Genomic DNA, 14,383 nt, shown 5'->3' on the forward strand with positions numbered 1-14,383 from the left:
GAAACTGCAGAAGCTGGTGACTGAGTTTGGTAAAGTGTGTGAAAAAAGAAAGTTAAGAGTAAATGTGAATAAGAGCAAGGTTATTAGGTACAGTAGGGTTGAGGGTCAAGTCAATTGGGAGGTGAGTTTGAATGGAGAAAAACTGGAGGAAGTGAAGTGTTTTAGATATCTGGGAGTGGATCTGGCAGCGGATGGAACCATGGAAGCGGAAGTGGATCATAGGGTGGGGGAGGGGGCGAAAATTCTGGGAGCCTTGAAGAATGTGTGGAAGTCGAGAACATTATCTCGGAAAGCAAAAATGGGTATGTTTGAGGGAATAGTGGTTCCAACAATGTTGTATGGTTGCGAGACGTGGGCTATGGATAGAGTTGTGCGCAGGAGGATGGATGTGCTGGAAATGAGATGTTTGAGGACAATATGTGGTGTGAGGTGGTTTGATCGAGTAAGTAACGTAAGGGTAAGAGAGATGTGTGGAAATAAAAAGAGCGTGGTTGAGAGAGCAGAAGAGGGTGTTTTGAAATGGTTCGGGCACATGGAGAGAATGAGTGAGGAAAGATTGACCAAGAGAATATATGTGTCGGAGGTGGAGGGAACGAGGAGAAGAGGGAGACCAAATTGGAGGTGGAAAGATGGAGTGAAAAAGATTTTGTGTGATCGGGGCCTGAACATGCAGGAGGGTGAAAGGAGGGCAAGGAATAGAGTGAATTGGAGCGATGTGGTATACCGGGGTTGACGTGCTGTCAGTGGATTGAATCAAGGCATGTGAAGCGTCTGGGGTAAACCATGGAAGGCTGTGTAGGTATGTATATTTGCGTGTGTGGACATATGTATATACATGTGTATGGGGGTGGGTTGGGCCATTTCTTTCGTCTGTTTCCTTGCGCTACCTCGCAAACGCAGGAGACAGCGAAAAAAAAAAAATATATATATATATATATATATATATATATATATATATATATATATATATATATATATATATATATATTTTTTTTTTTTTTTTTTTTTTTTTTGCTTTGTCGCAATATATATATATATATATGTGTGTGTGTGTGTGTGTGTGTGTGTGTGTAGGGACCTCTCAGTTACTTGTGTTTGATTTATGCTATTATAAGAATAACACACATGGTCCATTTACCTTATTTTTTAATTTACAGAACCTTAAGTTTGGAATAACTTGATCATCATTGGGCTGGCACCGTGTGGTGTGGCATTGCCAGTGCCATGACCATCAGGAGGACCATAGGTTGTAAAGTGTTGTTGCCAAACTCCTGCAACCGAAGAGACACCTCTGGTGAGGCTACATGTTGGCAGTTGATGAAAGAGTAGAGTCTCATCAAGTAACTTCTTGCTTCGATGAGTCCCTTCTGTCACTACTAATGAGTGTATTGCAGTTGTAGAGCTGCAGTAGCCACTGAATGGAGGATCCTGGAGAATGAGTGGTTCCAGGTGAAGGTGGGTCTCTGGCAAGGGTCAGCATTGCCATTTTGAGGAACTTCATCTGCTAGTCTTTCTTTCATGCTTGTTCACCATTTCCTGCATCGGCAATGTAGTGCCAGGAACAGACGAAGAAAAGGCCTCATTCGCTTGCATCCATTTAATAGCTATCATGTGTAATGCACTGAAACCACTGCACTCTATTGATATCCAGGCCCCAAAGACCTTACTGTTGTTTCTCCTGGCTGTTTCATATGCCTTGGTTCCATACATTGACAGCAGGTTGTCTCCTGTATACCATTTTACTTCATGTCATTGTATCCTGTGTTCTCCCTTCACCCTTCTATGTGTACAGGCCCTGGGCACTTAAAATTTTATTCATTCCATCTTTTCATCTCTGATAGGGTCTCCCCTTTCTGCTTGTCCCCCCCACTTTGGACATGTTTATCATCTTTGTTAACCTTCCTCTCCTCAGTTCATATGTCCAACCACTTAAGCATACTCTCTCCATCTCTTTCAACCACATCTCTTATTACCACAACAATCTCTTACCCTACAATTACTTACTCTTTCAACCCTCCTCACACCTCCTATTGTCATCGAACATTTCATCTTCAACACATTCCCCTTCTTCCAAACATTCTCACGTATAGCCCATGCCTCACATCCATACAACATCCTTGGGACTACTATACCTACAAACATACCCATTTTTGCCCTCCCAGATAGTGACCTATTTTTCCACATATTCCTCAATACTCCCTAGAACATCCTTCCCCAATCCAATGTATGACATCTTCCATGGCTCCATTCACCGCCATATCCACTGCCGGGTAAGACACTTCACTTCCTCCGAGGTTTCTTTATTCAAATTCACAGCCCAACTAACTGGTCTCTTTGCATTACTAAACCTAATACCCTTGCTTGTATTCATGTATATTCTCAACTTTCTCCTTTCACATGCCCTTCCAAACTTAGACACAAACTTCTGCAGTTTCTCACTCAAATCTGCCACTAGCACTGTATCATAAGCTAACAACAATGAATCATCCGCCAGACTGCATACTTGCCCCTCTCTCCAAGACCCTTGCATTTACCTCCTTCATCACCTTTCTATAAACTAATTGAACATTCATGGAGACATCACACACCCCTTCTGAAGACTCGCCTACACTTGGAACCAATCACTATCCTCTCTACCTCCTCACACATATTTTACCATTTTATGTATTGATTTATATTTATCATGCTTGATTGCTGTTTCCCACATCAGCAAAGTGACGCCAAGAAACAGATGAATGATGACCCATCCACTCATATGACGAATAGTATGAAAGAAATATACATATATATATATATATATATATATATATATATATATATATATATACATGTGAATAAGAGCAAGGTTATTAGGTACAGTAGGGTTGAGGGTCAAGTCAATTTGGGATGTAAGGTTGAATGGAGAAAAACTTGAGGAAGTAAAGTGTTTTAGATATCTGGGAATGGATCTGGCAGCAGATGGAACCATGGAAGTGGAAGTGAATCATAGGGTGGGGGAGGGGGCGAAAATCCTGGGAGCCTTGAAGAATGTGTGGAAGTCGAGAACATAATCTCCGAAAGCAAAAATGGGTATGTTTGAAGGAATAGTGGTTCCAACAATGTTGTATGGTTGCGAGGCGTGGGCTATGGATAGAGTTGTGCACAGGAGGGTGGATGTGCTGGAAATGAGATGTTTGAGGACAATGTGTGGTGTGAGGTGGTTTGATCGAGTAAGTAATGTAAGGGTAAGAGAGATGTGTGGAAATAAAAAGAGCGTGGTTGAGAGAGCAGAAGAGGGTGTTTTGAAATGGTTTGGGCACATGGAGAGAATGAGTGAGGAAAGATTGACCAAGAGCATATATGTGTCGGAGGTGGAGGGAATGAGGAGAAGTGGGAGACCAAATTGGAGGTGGAAAGATGGAGTGAAAAAGATTTTTTGTGATCGGGGCCTGAACATGTAGGAGGGTGAAAGGCGGGCAAGGAATAGAGCAAATTGGATCGATGTGGTATACCGGGGTCGATGTGCTGTCAGTGGATTGAATCAGGGCATGTGAAGCGTCTGGGGTAAACCATGGAAAGTTCTGTGGGGCCTGGATGTGGAAAGGGAGCTGTGGTTTCAGGCATTATTGCATGACAGCTAGAGACTGAGTGTGAACGAATGGGGCCTTTGTTGTCTTTCCCTAGCGCTACCTCGCACACATGAGGGGGGGATGGGGATGTTATTCCATGTGTGGCGAGGTGGCGATGGGAATAAATAAAGGCAGACAGTGTGAATTGTGTGCATGTGTATATATGTATGTGTCTGAGTGTGTATATATATGTGTACATTGAGATGTATGGGTATGTATATTTGTGTGTGTTGATGTGTATGTATATACATGTGTATGGGGGTGGGTTGGGCCATTTCTTTCGTCTGTTTCCTTGCACTACCTCGCAAATGCAGGAGACAGCGACAAAGCAAAATAGATATAAATAAATAAATAATATATATATATATATATATATATATATATATATATATATATATATATATATATATATATGGTTTGGTCACATGGAGAGAATGAGTGAGGAAAGATTGACCAAGAGCATATATGTGTCAGAGATGGAGGGAACGAGGAGAAGTGGGAGACTAAATTGGAAGTGGAAAGATGGAGTGAAAAAGATTTTGAGAGATCGGGGCCTGAACATGCAGGAGGGTGAAAGGCGTGCAAGGAATAGAGTGAATTGGAACAATGTGGTATACTGGGGTCGACATGCTGTCAATGGATTGAACCAGGGCATGTGAAGCGTCTGGGGTAAATCATGGAAAGTTCTGTGGGGCCTGGATGTGGAAAGGGAGCTGTGGTTTCGGTGCATTATTGCATGACAGCTAGAGACTGAATGTGAACGAATGGGGCCTTTGTTGTCTTTTCCTAGCGCTACCTCACGCACATGAGGGGCGAGGGGGTTGTTATTTCATGTGTGGCGAGGTGGTGATGGGAATGAATAAAGGCAGACAGTATGAATTATGGACATATGTATATATGTATATGTCTGTGTGTGTATATATATGTATACGTTGAGATGTATAGGTATGTATATTTGCGTGTGTGGATAAGTATGTATATACATGTGTATGTGGGTGGGTTGCGCCATGCTTTTGTCTGTTTCCTTGCGCTACCTTGCTAACGCGGGAGACAGCGACAAAGCAAGAATAGAGTAGAAAATAAATGAAAATATACATAAACACCCATACATGTACATATCATCATTTACATACACATACACTGACATACGTATATATACATATACATGCACATACTCATACTTGCTTGCTGCCTTCATTCCATTCCTGGCACCACCCCACCCCGCAGTAAAAAGCCTACTAAATTGCCGTTTCCCACATCAGCGAGGTAGCACCAAAAACAGATGAAATATGACCCTTCCACTCATATACACACACATATATATTTTTTATTTTTTTTTCTATTTTGCTTTGTCGCTGTCTCCCGCGTTTGCGAGGTAGCGCAAGGAAGCAGATGAAAGAAATGGCCCAATCCACCCCCATACACATGTATATACATACACATCCACGTACGCAAAAATACATACCTATACATCTCAATGTACACATATATATACACAAACAAACACATACATATATACCCATGCACACAATTCACACTGTCTGCCTTTATTCATTCCCATCGCCACCTCGCCACACATGGAATACCATCCCCCTCCCCCCTCATGTGTGCGAGGTAGCGCTAGGAAAAGACAACAAAGGCCCCATTCGTTCACACTCAGTCTCTAGCTGTCATGCAATAATGCCCGAAACCACAGCTCCCTTTCCACATCCAGGCCCCACACTACTTCCCATGGTTTACCCCAGATGCTTCACATGCCCTGATTCAATCCACTGACAGCACGTCAACCCCGGTATACCACATCGATCCAATTCACTCTATTCCTTGCCCACCTTTCACCCTCCTGCATGTTCAGGCCCCGATCACTCAAAATCTTTTTCACTCCATCTTTCCACCTCCAATTTGGTCTCCCACTTCTCCTCATTCCCTCCACCTCCGACACATATATCCTCTTTGTCAATCTTTCCTCACTCATATATATATATATATATATATATTTTTTTTTTTTTTTCAAACTATTCGCCATTTCCCGCATTAGCGAGGTAGCGTTAAGAACAGAGGACTGGGCCTTTGAGGGAATACCCTCACTTGGCCCCCTTCTCTGTTCCTTCTTTTGGAAAATTAAAAAAAAACGAGAGGGGAGGATTTCCAGCCTCCCGCTCCCATATATATATATATATATATATATATATATATATATATATATATATATATATATTCCCTTCGTGTCGTAGAAGGCGACTAAAAGGGAAGGGAGCGGGGGGCTGGAAATCCTCCCCTCTCATTTTTTTTTTTTTTTTTTTTTCCAAAAGAAGGAACAGAGAAGGGGGCCAGGTGAGGATATTTCCTCAAAGGCCCAGTCCTCTGTTCTTAACGCTACCTCGCTAATGCGGGAAATGGCGAATAGTACGAAAAAAAATATATATATATATATATATATATATATATATATATATATATATATATATATATTCTTTTCTTTCAAACTATACGCCATTTCCCGCATTAGCAAGGTAGCGTTAAGAACAGAGGACTGGGCCTTTGAGGGAATACCGTCACCTGGCCCAATTCTCTGTTCCTTCTTTTGGAAAATTAAAAAAAAAAAAAAAACGAGAGGGGAGGATTTCCAGCCCCCCCACTCCCTCCCCTTTTAGTCGCCTTCTACGACACGTAGGGAATACGTGGGAAGTACTCTTAATCCCCTATCCCCAGGGATAATATATATATATATATATATATATATATTTTTTTTTTTTTTTATTTTGCTTTGTCGCTGTCTCCCGCGTTTGTGAGGTAGCGCAAGGAAACAGACGAAAGAAATGGCCCAACCCACCCCCATACACATGTATATACACACACGTCCACACACGCAAATATTCATACCTATACATCTCAATGTACACATATATATACATACACAGACACATACATATATAGCCATGCACACAATTCACACTGTCTGCCTTTATTCATTCCCATTGCCACCTCGCCACACATGTAATACCATCCCCCTCCCCCCTCATGTGTGCGGGGTAGTGCTAGGAAAAGACGACAAAGGCCTCATTCGTTCACACTCAGTCTCCAGCTGTCATGCAATAATGCCCGAAACCACAGCTCCCCTTTCACATCCAGGCCCCACACAGCTTTCCATGGTTTACCCCAGATGCTTCACATGCCCTGATTCAATCCAATGAGAGCACATCAACCCCGGTATACCACATTGATCCAATTCACTCTATTCCTTGCCCGCCTTTCACCCTCTTGCATGTTCAGGCCCCGATCACTCAAAATCTTTTTCACTCAATCTTTCCACCTCCAGTTTGGTCTCCCACTTCTCCTCGTTCCCTCCACCTCTGACACATATATCCTCTTGGTCAATCTTTCCTCACCCATTCTCTCCATGTGCCCAAACCATTTCAAAACACCCTCTTCTGCTCTCTCAACCACGCTCTTTTTATCTCCACACATCTCTCTCACCCTTACATTACTTACTCGATCAAACCACCTCACACCACACATTGTCCTCAAACATCTCATTTCCAGCACATCCACCCTCCTGCGCACAACTCTATCCATAGCCCACGCCTCACAACCATACAACATTGTTGGAACCACTATTCCTTCAAACATACCCATTTTTGCTTTCCGAGATAATGTTCTCGACTTCCACACATTCTTCAAGGCTCCCAGGATTTTCGCCCCCTCCCCCACCCTATGATTCACTTCCACTTCCATGGTTCCATCCACTGCCAGATCCACTCCCAGATATCTAAAACACTTTACTTCCTCCAGTTTTTCTCCATTCAAACTTACCTCCCAATTGACTTGACCCTCAACCCTACTGTACCTAATAACCTTGCTCTTATTCACATTTACTCTTAACTTTCTTCTTTCACACACTTTACCAAACTCAGTCACCAGCTTCTGCAGTTTCTCACATGAATCAGCCACCAGCGCTGTATCATCAGCAAACAACAACTGACTCACTTCCAGGCTCTCTCATCCACAACAGACTTCATTCTTGCCCCTCTTTCCAAAACTCTTGCATTCACCTCCCTAACAACCCCATCCATAAACAAATTAAACAACCATGGAGACATCACACACCCCTGCCGCAAACCTACATTCACTGAGAACCAATCACTTTCCTCTCTTCCTACACGTACACATGCCTTACATCCTCGATAAAAACTTTTCACTGCTTCTAACAACTTGCCACCCACACCATATATTCTTAATACCTTCCACAGAGCATCTCTATCAACTCTATCATATGCCTTCTCCAGATCCATAAATGCTACATACAAATCCATTTGCTTTTCTAAGTATTTCTCACATACATTCTTCAAAGCAAACACCTGATCCACACATCCTCTACCACTTCTGAAACCACACTGCTCTTCCCCAATCTGATGCTCTGTACATGCCTTCACCCTCTCAATCAATACCCTCCCATATAATTTACCAGGAATAGTCAACAAACTTATACCTCTGTAATTTGAGCACTCACTCTTATCCCCTTTGCCTTTGTACAATGGCACTATGCACGCATTCCGCCAATCCTCAGGCACCTCACCATATATATATATATATATATATATATATATATATATATATATATATATATATATATATATACATAAATGCCAGTACATGCACATATATGTGCACACAACATATACATACATATACATACACATACATAGACATATACATACTGTATATACACATGTACATATTCATGCTTGCCTTCAGTCCATTCCCAGCGCCACCCCACCCCACAGGAAACAGCATTGTCTCCCCTCCCACTTCAGCAAGGTAGCACCAGGAAAACAGACAACAAGGCCACATTCGTTCACACTCTGTCTTTAGCTGTCATGCGTAATGCACTGAAACCACAGCTCCCTATTCACACCCAGGCCCCACAGACCTTTCCATGGTTTACCCCAGATGTTTCACATGCTTTGTTTCATTCCATTGACAGCACATTGACCCCAGAATACCACATTGTTCCAGTTCACTCTATTCCTTGCACGCCTCTCACACTCCTATATGTTCAGGCCCCAATTGCTCAAAATTCTTTTTCACTCCATCCTTCCACTTTATTTTGATAAAAACTCCTCACTTCTCCTAATAGCTTTCCTCGCACAACGTATGTACATGTAACACGTTTCTCCAAAATAGCTCTTATCAATCATATCATATGCTTTCTTTAGATCTATAAATGCAACATCAACCCTAAACATTGAACTAATGACCCTCATTCTACATCTTTTACACAAAGCTGAAAAATTCTACTTCTTTTTGGTATGACACTATTACTGTCTACATTTTAAAAAAATATTTACAAAATATATTGATTTTCACATGTACACTTATTATATAATTAATGATAGGTCATTTTGAAATGTCAAATGAGAATTTTATCAAGTTTTAGCACACAAGTGATTATCTGTTCTTGCAATCTGCCATGTTCTCCAGAGTCTTGTTATTTGTGCTCATTACATTTTCCTTTTAGGCCTGGTGCACTCATGGATCAGAATAGTGTGAACCATTCTACTTTTTTGGCATGCTGCTTCTGTCAGGAGGATCTACACTCAAGCAACCTTGCTTCAGTAAGAAATTTTGTTTAGTTAACAGGTCTTATCATAAATGTGACCAAGTTCCCTTTAATCTTGCTCACATCCTTGGTGGTCAACCATACTATCCCCCCTATTTACAAATTCAATAACCATTATTATTTGGTTATGGAAATGCCCAGTCTTTTAGGTTAGAGTAATAGAGCAAATATAGGTGCACCTACCCTATATATGCAAATATCAGAAAACCTTTGCATGGTATTGGGAAAAATGAACATATAGATATGTCCTTTGTTTGGGTCACTTCTTTGACCATTGGTTTCTTTAGTTCCCCCATACTCCATCCCTCTATCCTGAGTGAGGATAAATCTTGTCTCTAGACCTTATGGAAAACTGAAGTAAGAGCATATCCTTATTCATTCCCTTAAGGTCATTGTACTTAAGCTAATTTGTTTACCTACAGTTTAACATGGCTGCCAAGTACAAGTTCTGAGATGTCTGGATATTGAATGATGAATTCCAATCTTGTTTATCACCATTGGAAGAGATCTCTTCAAGACCTTGTTGCATGATGTGCAGTAAGGAATTCACTGTCAAGCTGACAGCAATCAAGAGGCATAAAGTCGCGCAGCTGCACATCAGAAATTAGGTGAAAGTCCAGCAGGAGGTCCAGTACCAAGTGGTTACCCATTCTCCAGGTGTTAACAGCAACCATCTTATTTGCAAGTTTCATTTCTGAATGTAACCTTCCCTGTGCCACTGCAGGTTACATGGTTGATTTAATGAAAGTAATGCACCCTGATTTGGCCATTGCTTGAGTTATGTCCATCAAGAGGACAAAGTGCACAGAAGTAATGAGAATTTTAGGTAAGTCTGTGATGGACAGTCTGGTACAAAAACTGTGGAAAAATAAGTTTCCAGTCACTGTTGACAAGTCTCTGTACATGAATATGATGAAGCCCTGCACAGTCACTGTGCCCTTTTTAGATGGCGATACTTATAAAATCAATAGTGGTATGTAAGAGCTTGCTGATGTGTATGGTAATATAACTCAGGATTGTGTAGGGCCAGCAGATCAGAATTTGTACTCTTCATTAATGAACACACTGAATAGGTGTCAAATGCTTTTGAGCAATCGGGGCCTGAACATACAGGAGGGTGAAAAGCGTGCATGGAATAGAGTGAATTGCAACAATGTGGTATACTGGGGTCAACGTGCTGTCAATGGACTTAACCAAGGCGTGTGAACATCTGGGGTAAACCATGGGAAGGTCTGTGGGCCCTGGATGTGGAAAGGAAGCTGTGGTTTGGGTGCATTACACATGACAGCTAGAGAGTGAGTGTGAACAAATGTGGCCTTTTTTTTTTTTTTTTTTTTGTCTTTTTGTGGTGCTACCTCATTGGATTGGGGGGGGGGTGCTATTTCATGTGTGGCGAGTTGGCGACAGGAATGGATGAAGGCAGCAAGTATGAATATGTACATGTGTATATATGTCTGTGTATGTATATGTACGTGTACGTTGAAATGTATAGATATGTATATGTGCGTGTGTTGGCATTTATGTATATATATGTGTATGTGGGTGGGTTAGGCCATTCTTTCGTCTGTTTCTTTGTGCTACCTCACTAACGCGGGAGACGGTAATTAAGTATAATTGATATATAAAAATATACATACATTTATACACATGCATACATCTGGGGTAAACCATGGAGAGGTGTGTGGGGCATGGATGTGGATAGGGAGCTTTGGTTTTGGTGCATTACATATGACAGCTGGAGATTGAGTATGAATGAATGTGACCTTTTTTTGTGTGTTTTCCTAGCGCTGCCTTGCTGAAGCAGAGAATAGCAATGCTGTTTCCCTGTGGGGGCAGGGTAGTGCCAGGAATGGATGGAGGCAAGCAAGTATGAATTAGTATATGTGTATGTATGTAATGTCTGCATATGTGTATGTATATGTTGAGAGGTATATGTATGTATATGTGTGTATGTGGGTGTTTATGTATATATATGTGTATATGAGTGGATGGGCCCTTACACATGACAGCTAGAGACTATTAGTGGATGGGCCCTTACACATGACCGCTAGAGACTGAGTGTGAATGAATATGGCCTTTTTTTTCTGTTTTCCTGGTGCTTCCTCACTGAAGCAGGGGGTAGCATTGTTGTTTGCTGTGGGGTGGGGTAGTGCCAGGAATGGATGAAGGCAAGCATGAATACGTACCTGTGTATATATATGTATATATGTATGTGTATGTATGGAAGTAAGGGGAGTGGGGGAGGAATGGGATGTATTTAGAGAATCAGTGATGGAGTGTGCAAAAGATGCTTGTGGCATGAGAAGCGTGGGAGGTGGGTTGATTAGAAAGGGTAGTGAGTGGTGGGATGAAGAAGTAAGATTATTAGTGAAAGAGAAGAGAGAGGCATTTGGAAGATTTTTGCAGGGAAAAAATGCAATTGAGTGGGAGATGTATAAAGAAAAAAGAGACAGGAGGTCAAGAGAAAGGTGCAAGAAGTGAAAAAGAGGGCAAATGAGAGTTGGGGTGAGAGAGTATCATTAAATTTTAGGGAGAATAAAAAGATGTTCTGGAAGGAGGTAAATAAAGTGCGTAAGACAAGGGAGCAAATGGGAACTTCAGTGAAGGGCGCTAATGGGGAGGTGATAACAAGTAGTGGTGATGTGAGAAGGAGATGGAGTGAGTATTTTGAAGGTTTGTTGAATGTGTTTGATGATAGAGTGGCAGATATAGGGTGTTTTGGTCGAGGTGGTGTGCAAAGTGAGAGGGTTAGGGAAAATGATTTGGTAAACAGAGAAGAGGTAGTAAAAGCTTTGCGGAAGATGAAAGCCGGCAAGGCAGCAGGTTTGGATGGTATTGCAGTGGAATCTATTAAAAAAGGGGATGACTGTATTGTTGACTGGTTGGTAAGGTTATTTAATGTATGTATGACTCATGGTGAGGTGCCTGAGGATTGGCGGAATGCGTGCATAGTGCCATTGTACAAAGGCAAAGAGGATAAGAGTGAGTGCTCAAATTACAGAGGTATAAGTATGTTGAGTATTCCTGGTAAATTATATGGGAGGGTATTGATTGAGAGGGTGAAGGCATGTACAGAGCATCAGACTGGGGAAGAGCAGTGTGGTTTCTGAAGTGGTAGAGGATGTGTAGATCAGGTGTTTGTTTGAAGAATGTATGTGAGAAATACTTAGAAAAGCAAATGGATTTGTATGTAGCATTTATGGATCTGGAGAAGGCATATGATAGAGTTAATAGAGATGCTCTGTGGAAGGTATTAAGAATATTTGGTGTGGGAGGCAAGTTGTTAGAAGCAGTGAAAAGTTTTTATCGAGGATGTAAGGCATGTGTACAAGTAGGAAGAGAGGAAAGTGATTAGTTCTCAGTGAATGTAGGTTTGCGGCATGGGTGTGTGATGTCTCCATGGTTGTTTAATTTGTTTATGGATGGGGTTGTTAAGGAGGTGAATGCAAGAGTTTTGGAAAGAGGGGCAAGTATGAAGTCTGTTGTGATGAGAGAGCTTGGGAAGTGGGTCAGTTGTTGTTCGCTGATGATACAGCGCTGGTGGCTGATTCATGTGAGAAACTGCAGAAGCTGGTGACTGAGTTTGGTAAAGTGTGTGAAAGAAGAAAGTTAAGAGTAAATGTGAATAAGAGCAAGGTTATTAGGTACAGTAGGGTTGAGGGTCAAGTCAATTGGGAGGTAAGTTTGAATGGAGAAAAACTGGAGGAAGTAAAGTGTTTTAGATATCTGGGAGTGGATCTGGCAGTGGATGGAACCATGGAAGTGGAAGTGAATCATAGGGTGGGGGAGGGGGCGAAAATCCTGGGAGCCTTGAAGAATTTGTGGAAGTCGAGAACATTATCTCGGAAAGCAAAAATGGGTATGTTTGAAGGAATAGTGGCTCCAACAATGTTGTATGGTTGCGAGGCGTGGGCTATGGATAGAGTTGTGGGCAGGAGGGTGGATGTGCTGGAAATGAGATGTTTGAGGACAATGTGTGGTGTGAGGTGGTTTGATCGAGTAAGTAATGTAAGGGTAAGAGAGATGTGTGGAAATAAAAAGAGCGTGGTTGAGAGAGCAGAAGAGGGTGTTTTGAAATGGTTTGGGCACATGGAGAGAATGAGTGAGGAAAGATTGACGAAGAGGATATATGTGTCGGAGGTGGAGGGAACGAGGAGAAGTGGGAGATCAAATTGGAGGCGGAGAGATGGAGTGAAAAAGATTATGAGTGATCGGGGCCTGAACATGCAGGAGGGAGAAAGGCGGGCAAGAAGTAGAGTGAATTGGATCGATCTGGTATACCGGGGTTGACGTGCTGTCAGTGGATTGAATCAGGGCATGTGAAGCGTCTGGGGTAAACCATGGAAAGTTGTGTGGGGCCTGGATGTGGAAAGGGAGCTGTGGTTTCGGGCATTATTGCATGACAGCTAGAGACTGAGTGTGAACAAATGTGGCCTTTGTTGTCTTTTCCTAGCGCTACCTCGCACACATGAGGGGGAAGGGGGATGGTATTCCATGTGTGGCGAGGTGCGATGGGAATGAATAAAGGCAGACAGTGTGAATTGTGTGCATGGGTATATATGTATGTGTCTGTGTGTGTATGTATATGTGTACATTGAGATTTATAGGTATGTATATTTGCGTGAGTGGACGTGTATGTATATACATGTGTATGGGGGTGGGTTGGGCCATTTCTTTCGTCTGTTTCCTTGCGCTACCTCACAAACGCGGGAGACAGCGACAAAGCAAATATGTATGAGTATGTGTATATGTTATGTATATGTGCATGTATGGGCATTTATGTATATATATGTGTGGATGGGCCATTTTTCAGCTGTTTCCTGGCACATCCTCGCTGACATGGGGAACAGTGATTAAGTATATTAATAATGAAAAATAGTGAAATATATTGTATATATATTCACCATTTCCCGCATTAGTGAGGTAGCATTGAGAACAGAGGACTGAGCCTTAGAGGGAATATCCTCAATTGGCCCCCTCCTCTGTTCCTTTTGGATTTTTTTTTTATAATATATATTTTTTTTATAATATATATATATATATATATATATATATATATATATATATATATATATTTTTTTTTTTTTTTTTTTTTTTTGCTGTCTCCCGCGTCTGCTAGGTAGCGCAAGGAAACAGACGAAAGAAATGGCCCAAC

The 14,383-nt window shown here is 41.8% G+C and overlaps 1 long non-coding RNA gene across 1 annotated transcript; it reads left to right on the forward strand.

Annotated features, from left to right (window-relative positions):
- The first annotated feature begins 1,053 nt into the window (after positions 1 to 1,053).
- LOC139758570 (uncharacterized) lies at positions 1,054 to 13,957 on the forward strand. The gene is made up of 3 exons (XR_011714868.1): positions 1,054 to 1,455; positions 9,127 to 9,223; positions 9,651 to 13,957. It is a non-coding gene; the product is annotated as an uncharacterized lncRNA (long non-coding RNA).
- Positions 13,958 to 14,383: the final 426 nt, after the last annotated feature.

This window comes from Panulirus ornatus, chromosome 2 (assembly GCF_036320965.1).
Source record: "Panulirus ornatus isolate Po-2019 chromosome 2, ASM3632096v1, whole genome shotgun sequence".
Classification (NCBI taxonomy): Eukaryota; Metazoa; Arthropoda; class Malacostraca; order Decapoda; family Palinuridae; genus Panulirus; species Panulirus ornatus.